The following is a 10,596-nucleotide window of genomic DNA, read 5'->3' as shown; positions in this document are numbered from 1 at the left end:
AAATTTATTGAAAAACATACAATTACATAGAAATTGAACAACCTGCTCCTGAATTAATTTCAGGTAAATAATGAGATTAAGGCAGAAATCAAGAACTTATCTGAAACTAATGAGAAGAAAGATACAATGTACAAGAATCTCTGGGACGCAGCTAACATGGTGTTAAGAGGGAACTTTATAGCACTAGATGCCCACATCAAAATTTAGAAACATCTCAAGATAACAATCTGACATCATAATGAAAAGGACTACAGAACCAACAGCAAGTAAATCCCAAAGCTAGCAGAAAACAAGAAATAACCAAAGTCAGAGCTGACCTGAAGGTGATTAAAACACAAAAAATTCAAAGATGTACAAATCCAGGAGATTGTTTTTTGAAAAAAAAATTGAATAGACCATTAACGAGACTAATGAAGAAGAAAAGAGAGAAAATTCAGATAACACAACTAGAAACAACAAAGAGGATATTACCACTGAACTCACAGAAATACAATCAACCATCAGAAAATATTATGAACACCTGTATGCATATAAACTAAAAAATCTAGAACAAATGGATAAATTCCTGGACATACACACCTTTCCAAGGCTGAACCAGGAAGAAATTGACCTTTTAAAAGATAAATAGTAGGTTCTGAAATTGAGGTAGCAATAAATAATCTATCAACCAGAAAAAGCCCAGGACCATATGAATTTACAACTGAATTCTTCCAGATGTGCAAAGAAAACTATTCTAAAAAGTTAAGGAGAAGGGATACCTCCCTAACTCATTCTATGAGGCCTGCATTACACTGATACTAAAACCTAGTAGAGAAAAAACAAAAATAGAAAACTTCAGGCCAATTTCTTTGATGAACATAGATGCACAAAATCCTCAATAAAATATGGTGGCTTGAATCCAATAGCACATCAAACAGCTTATTCTACACAATCCAGTAGGCTTTACCCTGGGCTGCAATGTTGGTTCAACATATGTAAATCCATAAATGTGATTCATCACATAACAGAACTAAAGACAAAAACTACAGAGTTATCTCAATCGATGCAGAAAAAAAGGCTTTTGATAAAATCCATCACTACTTCATGTGAAAAAATCTCAATAAACTAGGTATTGAAGGAACATATCTCAAATAATAAGAACCGTATATAACAACCCCAAAAAGAACATCATATGGAATGTGCAAAAGCTGGCAATATTGCCGAAAACCAGCACAAGACAAGGATGCTTTCTCTCACCACCCCTATGAAACAATATTGGAACTCCTGACCAGAGCAATCGACAAGAGAAAGAAATAAAGGGAATCCAAATAGAAAGAGAGGAAGTCAAACTATCCCTGTTTGCAGAAAATAATCCTGTATCTAGAAAACTACACAGTCAGTGGAAAAGCTTCTTAAGCTGATTAACAACTTCAGCAAAGTCTTAGAATACAAAAAAACATGAAAACATCAAACATTCTTATATATCAACAACAGTGAAGCTGAGAAACAAATCAGAAAGGCAATCTCATTCACAATTGCCACAAAAAGAATAGAATACCTAGAAGTACAGGTAACCAGGGAGATGAAAGACCTTTAAAAGAAGAACTATAAATCATTGCTCAAAGAAATCAGAAATAACACAAACAAATGGAGAAACAGTCCATGCTCATGGATAGGAGAAATCAATATCATACAAATGGCCACACTGCTCAAATAACTTTATAGCTTCAATGCTATTCCTATTAAGCTACCATTGAAATTCTTCACAGAAGTAGAAAATATTATTTCAAAATTCATATGAAACAAAAACAGTGCAGAGCTCGAATAGCCAAGGCAATCAATCCTAAGCAAAAAGAACAAAGATGGAAGCATCATACTACCTGACTACAAACTACTACAGGTTTACAGTAACCAAAACAGCATGGTATTGGTACAAAAACAGACACATAGACCAGTGAAACAGAATAGAGAACCCAGAAATTAGGTGGCACACTTAGAACTATCTCATCTTCAACAAATCTGACAAAGACAAGAAATAGAGAAAGAATTTCCTATTCAATAATAGTGCTGGGATAACTGACTAGCCATATGCAGAAGATTAATATTGAACCCCTTCCTTACACTACATAATAAATCAACTTATGATGTATTAATGACTTCAGTGCAAAACCCCAAACTAGAAAAGCCCTGGAAGACAGCATAAGCATCCATTTAGGATACAGGAACTGGCAAAGATTTCATGGTGAAGTCACCAAATGCAATTGCAACAAAAGCAAAAATTGACAAATGGGTTCTTATTAACGAGCTTTTACACAGCAAAAACAAAAATGAAAATGAAACCAACCAAACAAAAGCTATCAAGAGAGTAAACAGACAACCTACAGAGTGGGAGAAAATATTTGAAAACTGCATTGACAAAGGTCTAATATCCAGCATCTGTAAGGAACTTAAAAAAATTTAAAAGAAAAATCATGCAACTCCATTAAAAGTGGACAAAGGACATTAACAGAAGCTTTTTAAAAGAAGACATACATGTGGCCAGTTATCATATTTTAAAAAGCTCATCACTGAACATCAGAGAAATGCAAATCAAAACCATGATGAGATACCATCTCATATCAGTTAGAGTGATCATTAAGTAGTCAAAAAATAACAGATGCTGACATTGCAGAGAAAAAGGAATGTTTATACACTATTGGGGGGAGTGTAAATTAGCTGAATCGTTGTGGAAGATAGTGTGGCAATTGCTCAAAGACTTAAAAAGAGAAATACTATTTGACCCAGCCATCACCGTACTGGGTACATACCCAGAGGAATTTAAATCATGCTTCCACAAAAACACACCCATGAGTATATTCATTGCAGCACTATTCACAATAGCAAAGGCATGGAATCAGCCTAAATGTCCATCAGTAATAGACTGGATAGAGAGAATGTGGTACATATATATCATGGAATACTATGCAGCCATAGAAAAAAAATGAGAGCCTGTCTTTGCAGGAACATGGATGGAGCTGAAGGTCATTATCCTTATCAAATTAATGCAGGAAAAGAAAACCGAATACCTAATATTCTCACTTATAAGTAGAGGCTAAATGATGAGAACACTTAGAGGATAACAACAGACAGACAGTGGAGCTTATCAGAAAGTGAAGGGTGGGAAGAGGGAGAAGATCAGGAAAAATAACTTAGGCGTAATAACTGGGTGATGAAATAATCTGTACAACCAACCCCCAGGACACAAGTTTACCTATGGAACAAACATTCATATGTACCCTTGAACTTAAAAGTTAAAAAAATAAAACAAACATATTACATTCAAAAATTTGATACTAGTTTTTTATTATTATTCATGATTTAGAAGAGATAATGTCATATTTCAACTTTATAAGTAAAAAGAATAAGGATTTTCATGAATCCTTCTCAAAATAAGAAACACTGTGTTATTATTTTGCTTTATTTTTATACCAGGTACTGACAGATTTAGTCATTTGTAAAAGTTTCAGTAGATACTAGTAATGTATAAACATTTTTGTAAAAATAACTATATGAAATTATGAAGCTATTCTTGCAGTTTCTTAGATATCTAAAGTAAATCTGAAAGTTCTGTGCATAAGAAGAAATCATTCTTAATACAAAAATGCAAACTACAAAAACTTCTTTTGTAAAATAACAGACATAATACGCACTGTCCCTTCTATTTTATTCTTTCACAAAAGAAGAGATTATGAAGTATTTTTATTCAGTATCATACTTTAATTACTTAAGATGATATTCACTTAGATAGATTTCAAATTTTAGCTGTTTGGAAGAACTGAGTTAAACTACTGCTTTCAGATTTCCCCAAAAAAGTCATGAACAATTTTGGATAAATGTCCTCAGATAAAACCATAATTGTAAAATACTTTTAATTACATATTCTTCAACTAGTATAAGCACATTTTTAAACTAATAAATATGTAGACATAAACAGTCTCTCCAGGGCCATATTGCTTAAATTATTTATTATTGGATACAGTGTTTGAAAACCAAATCTGTACTATTACAGATGCAACTATAGGCAGAAAAGACAATCTCAAACATATATTTGCATATCTCTATTTTTAGATTAAAATTTATACTCAAATAAATTTAGTATTATTTAACTAAAGGTATTTGAAGATCTGTTATAGGCAAGTTAAATTTACTTTCATGATAACATAGTACGCTTATTCTAATAAATTATGTATACTTCTATTTAATATTTATTTCTACTTAATATTTACTTGTATTCATGCTATATTTAAGGTTCTGGATAGAGATAATATTAACAGCCACACAGTTTTGAAAGAAACATATCACAATACTCTATAATGAAAATTCTAATACATTTTCCAAGGACAAAAACACAGTTTAAGTGAATTTACCAGGTCATATAAGAAAAGTCTATATAAAAATAAAATGGATTTATATAAACTTTTAAGGAATATTTAGAAAATGAAACTGAGAAACTATTTTTTATTTCTAATAGTAGTATAAAACATGGAATAAACATTTAGAAACTTAACAAAATAAGTGCAATGTCCATACAGTGAAAACCATGAAACATTACTAAGAGAAATTAAGGATTTAAATAAATGAAGAGAATACGTTCATTAATTATCAGTTTTAATATTGTGAAAATTCTCACTATATTGATTTATACCTTAAAGGCAACACTTATCAAAAATATTAGTTTTATTTTTTTATAAAATTGATAAGACAAGATTAAGATATATGTTAAAGTGCAAAGGATATATGATAAATGAAACAATTCTGAAAAATAAAACCTTTATGGAACTATACTACCTGGCTTTGACACTTATCATAAATCCACAGTTATAAAAATATTTGGAATGATAAAACAGAGTGAAGGATTGAAAATGGATCCACATACATGACAAATTAATGACAAAGTAATTCTATACAGAAAAGATAACTTTTTATATAAATAATGCTTTAAAAAATTGGGGAAAAAACTATCTCTAAACTTACTTCAAACCATTCCTTAAAGCTATTTAGAAAAGAATAGCATATGGATGGATCATGTATTTATACGTAGCATTAAAATTATACAACTTCTTTTTAAAAACACAGTAGAACATCTTTGTAACCTTAGGGTAGATAAAGATTACTTAGCTATAACAGAGAAAAGATGAGCTATTAAAAGAAAAGATTGGACTTCATCAAACATACAAATTCATTGGAGGCCATCACTATGAAAATATAAAGGCAAACTACAGATGGAGAGAATATATTTCCAGTCCATATATTTGAAAAATTTCTGTATAAAATATAAAAATAAAACTTGTAACCCAATAAGAAAAACAAAAGAATTTCAATCCAAAACTGGAAAAGAAATTTAAAGAGGCACTTTACCAAAGAGAATGTATTAGGTTGGTGCAAAAGTAATTGTGGTTTTTGCCACTAATAATAATGGTCAAATTATTATTAAAGATGAACCCCACAATTACTTTTGCACTGACCTAATTCATGGCTAATAAATGCAGTTTAAAATGGTAACTAGTTATCAGAGTATGCAAATTAAATACAATAGGACCTACTCCTTCATATCTATTAGAAAATCAAAAATTAGACAGACTACAGCTAATATGTTGAGCAACTGGAATTTTCATACACTGCAGTTACAAATGTAAAATAGTACAATCATTTTGGAAAATTATTTGTCATTATCTAATGACATGAAAAATAAACCTGACAAATCACTCAGCAATACTACACTTTTGTAATTACTCAAGAAAAACAAAGACATATGCTCACATAAATACTTCTGCATGAATGCTCATAGCGATTTCTTCAAAAGAGGTCCAAATTAGAAACAATTCAATCAACAGATGAATGAAGAAGCAATTTGTGATATATCCATACAATGGAATAATTGTCAGCAATAAGAAGAGTATAAATTACTGATATATAACATGCTAAAATTAGTGATATTTAAAAAGAAACAATAAAAAAACCACAAAAAAAGAATGAATCTGTAAAGCATTATGCTAAGTGAGAAAAGTCAGACACAAAACACTGCATACTGTATAATTATATTTACATAATTGTGAGTAAAATGCATTTTTAATATAAATTACATCTTGGTAAAGTTTATTTAAAAAAAAAAAAAAAGGCACTAGAGTATGTTTTATAGGCGGGTGGATTACCTGAGGTCGGGAGTTTGAGACCAGCCTGACCAACACAGAGAACATCGTCTCTACTAAAAATACAAAATCAGTCAGGTGTGGTTGCACATGCCTGTAATCCCAGCTACTTAGGAGGCTGAGGCAGGTGAATCACTTGAACCTGGGAGGCAGAGGTGTGATGAGCCAAGATTGTGCCCATTGTACTCCAGCCCAACTCGAGGGAAACTCTATCTCTAAAAAAAAAAAAAAAAAAAAAATAGTTTAGCCTTTGATCTGTATTACTATGTTTATGGATGCTAATTGTGATTAAACACAAGTCATAAGACAGAGCTCTGGAACTGGAATCACAAGGTAAATAAGGTTTTCATTTACTAATATATTCTGGTGTTTCCAATCTATACTTACTAATATAATCCTAAATGTCAACAAAAGCATTCTGGATGAGAGAAAATTATGATTACTTACATATAGTAATCACCATGCCAGCATCCCTTTGTCCCAGTGTAGCCTCTTAACCAATTTATGAGAACCAGATATTATTTTGTACATAATGGACTCTGTCTGGTAGAGGACTTTTGGCCCCGTTCCCCAGCCATGTGGAAAGGGCCTAATTCCCGATAAAGAAGGCCCTTCCTCCCCCACAGGGAGGGTCCCTTATCTCACTCTATCCTGGCCTGGCCCAAGACCAGCAACCTTCCTGCCCAGCGGCCCACTGAACCAATCACCATCCGCCCCGCCAGCTCTCCCATAACCTCCCATCCCACAAACTCCCGCACGGCAGGCTTCCTGCCCAGCAACCAACCTAGCCAATTACTACCCGCCAGGTCAGCTCTCCCACCGCCCCAGGCCCTCTGTCCCTATAAAGTCGACCAAACAAAGAAAGCGCGCGCGATTCCTCCCTTCCCGCTTGAGTCGCCCGGAGATCCCAATAAAGTCGGTACCGGTCACCATGCGTCCTGCCTTGAGTCTATTGAGTGCCTGCCTACGTGGGTCGGGGTCCCACAGCCGGGGTCGCACAAGTGGTGCCGAAACCCGGGAGCGCGGGCTGCCGGCCCGGCCGCAGCCCCCTCCTCCAGCGGCCCTTTTTGAATCCGACACCTCTACGCTCCGACTAAGGTAAGTTCATTTTTTTCTCTTGCCTTTCCTTCCACGTGGTGTGCACAGTAGTCCCTCCCAATTCTCCGGACCCCTCGCCTAGCGTCGGCCGACCCGAGGAAGGTCCTCTGTTCCGGCTCCAGGAGCCCCTCCGGGAACTGCCAGACAGGGGACGCCCTCTCTGACTCTTCCCTCCGTTAATTCTCTGGGTATCTGCAGTGCAAGGGGGACGCCTCTTCCTGCATCTACCCAGCCGTTGGCAGGGAACAACTGCTGCGCACGCCATGGGGAACGCGGAGTCCAAAATACCCCTTAACACCCCTCTTGGGTGTTTATTGCGAAACTTCTCCAAATTGGGATACTCGCAAACCCTGAGGCGAAAGAAACTCTTTTTCTTGTCTCAAGCGGCATGGCCCCAGTATCAGCTCGATAACCAGTCACATTGGCCCCCGACTGGCACTTTCGATTCCAATATCCTTCGTGACCTTGACAATTTCTGCCGCCGTACAGGCAAAGATCGCGAGGTGCCTTATGTACAGGCTTTTTGGGATGTCTGTACCCACCCGGACCTTTGTTCCACTTGCTCTACGCATCAGGTTCTTTTAGCCCAGGTCCCTTGCAAAACCTCCTCCGCTATCTCTATTACTTCTCCCCCGCCTTACTCAATGCAGGAGGATCTGCCTGAACATCTGTCTCCTCCCGCCAACCCTAGCAACCAGTTACCGCCAGCCGTTAGCCCTTCCCCCACTCCCTCCGCACTTCCTGCTTCAGAGGCCTCACCTTGCCCTTCCCCCACTCCCTCCACACTTCCTGCCTCAGAGGCCTCGCCTCGCCCTTCCCCCACTCCCTCCGCGCCTCCTCCTTTGGAGGCCGCACCCTGTCTTACCTCCCCGGTAGCAGCCCATACCCGCTCACATCAGCCCACCCTCCTGGCTCCGCTTCGAGAGGTGGCCGGGGCGGAAGGTTTAGTTAGGGTACACATCCCTTTCTCCCTCCAAGATCTAGCACAAATAGAAAAGCGCTTAGAGTCCTTTTCCGCCGATCCGTCTACATACATAAAAGAGTTTAAGTACCTCACTCAAACTTATGACCTCACCTGGCATGACATTAGGGTCATCTGCACCTCCACCCTAACGGCCGAGGAACACGAGCATATTCTGGCCGCCGCCCGGCACGAGGCGGACAAAGATCATGCCATAGAAAATCAAATTCCTTTAGGCCCTGAGGTTGTCCCCAATGAGGACCCGCAGTGGGATTATCAGGCAGGTCGGGGCTCTGATATACCCAGGCGGGACCGCATGATACGGTATCTCCTTCGAGGAATGGATGCCGTATCAAACAAGGTAGTCAATTATGATAAATTAAGAGAGGTCACCCAACTCCCAGATGAAAATCCCGCTCTTTTCCTAGGCCGCCTACAAGAAGCTCTAGTCCGATATACTCGGCTAGACCCTACATCCCAGAATGGGGCCACTGTCCTAGCCTCTCATTTCATTTCCCAATCTGCCCCTGATATCCGAAGAAAACTAAAGAAGGCGGAGGAGGGCCCTGAGACTCCCATCCAAAACCTGGTAAAAATGGCCTTTAAAGTCTTCAATGCCCGAGAGGATACGGCGGAAGCTGCACACCAGGCCCGCCTAAAGCAGAAAGTGACACTTCAAACCCAGGCCCTAGCGGCGGCCCTGCGGCCTGCGGGGCCCCAAAGGCTCAAATCTGAATCCTGCGCCCCCCCGGGGGCCTGCTTTAAGTGCGGAAAGGAGGGTCACTGGTCTAGGGCCTGCCCCCAGCCACGGGCCCCAACGAAGCCTTGCCCTATTTGCCATCTCGAGGGACACTGGAAATCGGACTGTCCTAACTTCCCCAGGGTACCGGTTCCTCAAAACCAGCACACCGGGCGGAAGCAGTCGACGCCCGTCCCCGGATGGGAGACGCCTGTAAGTCAGGAGTCCACCTCTGGGGAGTCTCCACTTTCCCATTTAATGTGCCTGTTGGACAATTAGTGGGGCCCTGGCTCTTTGACCCCAGTTACCCTCGCTGAGCCTAGGGTCACTCTACAGATAGCGGGTAAAAGTGTCTCCTTCTTGCTGGACACGGGGGCTACCTTTTCGGTCCTCCCTTCTTTTTCGGGCCCTATTATCCCTCCCCAGGTCTTGGTTGTGGGAGTTAACGGAACCCCCCAAGTCCCTAGTCAAACTCCGCCACTCACATGCTCTTATGCCTCTGTCCCATTTACTCACTCCTTCCTGGTAATTCCATCCTGCCCAGTGCCCTTACTAGGATGGGACATTCTCTCCAAGCTAAATGCCAATATTACCCTCTCCCCCACTGCCCAGTGTAACCTCCTTCTTTTGGCACATGTCCCAGAGCACACACCCACAGCGGATTTGGCCATGCTACTCTCTGAAGTAAATCCCCAAGTCTGGAATATCAACAGTCCCACTGTGGCCGCCCACCATCGGCCTGTTAAAATTTTCCTCAAAGAATCCGCTCCCAGGTTTCTATCTCGTCCCCAATTCCCCATCTCCAAAGCCCACCGCCTCGGGCTCCATCCTATAATTGAATGGCTCAAAAGCCGAGGCCTTTTAATCCCCACCAATTCCCCATGCAACACCCCCATCCTTCCTGTCCGCAAACCCTCAGGACAATATAGGTTAGTTCAGGACCTGCGTCTCATTAATGAGGCAGTCATACCTATACACCCAGTCTTTCCAAACCCCTATACGCTACTCTCTCATGTCCCTCCAAACACCACGTGCTTCTCGGTTTTGGATCTTAAGGATGCTTTTTTTACCATTCCCCTCGACCCAAGCTCATACTTTACTGGTCTGCTCCCCTAGTCGCCCTGAATGTATACGGGCCACCACCATCCTTCTTAATTTCCTCACACTGCCCCGCCCTAAACCCTGCCACCCTTTTTCCTTGCCCAACAAGTCCTGTGTGAAGACACCATTGTCCGGAAGTACTAGCCGAGGCACAAACTCCCCGCTCTGATCTACAGTCTCAACCTCTGCCGTTGGCCCTCACCTTATTTGTCGATGGCAGTTCCATCCCACACCCCTCCGGTCCTCGAATAGCCGCCTATGCTGTAGTTACACAAACCGACATTATTGGGACCCACTCCCTGCCCTTAGGAACCACCTCACAACAGGCCGAACTAGTGGCACTTACTCGAGCCCTAATATGGTCTAAAGACAAGGAAGTTAACATCTACACGGACTCTAAGTATGCCTTTCTCATAGCCCACTCCCATTGTATGATCTGGAAGGAACGGGGTTTCCTCACTACTAAGGGCACCCCTGTTCTAAATGGGAAACTTATTGCCAACTTTATTCAGGCTGTCCAACTCCCTAGC

General features: G+C 40.0%; 1 pseudogene; it reads left to right on the top strand.

Moving 5' to 3' along the window:
• Positions 1 to 7,528: 7,528 nt before the first annotated feature.
• The window catches only part of LOC108287127, a 109,759-nt pseudogene continuing 106,691 nt past the window's right edge, over positions 7,529 to 10,596 (top strand).

This window comes from Cebus imitator, unplaced genomic scaffold (genome assembly GCF_001604975.1).
Source record: "Cebus imitator isolate Cc_AM_T3 unplaced genomic scaffold, Cebus_imitator-1.0 Scaffold337, whole genome shotgun sequence".
Lineage (NCBI taxonomy): Eukaryota > Metazoa > Chordata > Mammalia > Primates > Cebidae > Cebus > Cebus imitator.
This window is presented reverse-complemented; position numbering and strand designations above follow the sequence as displayed.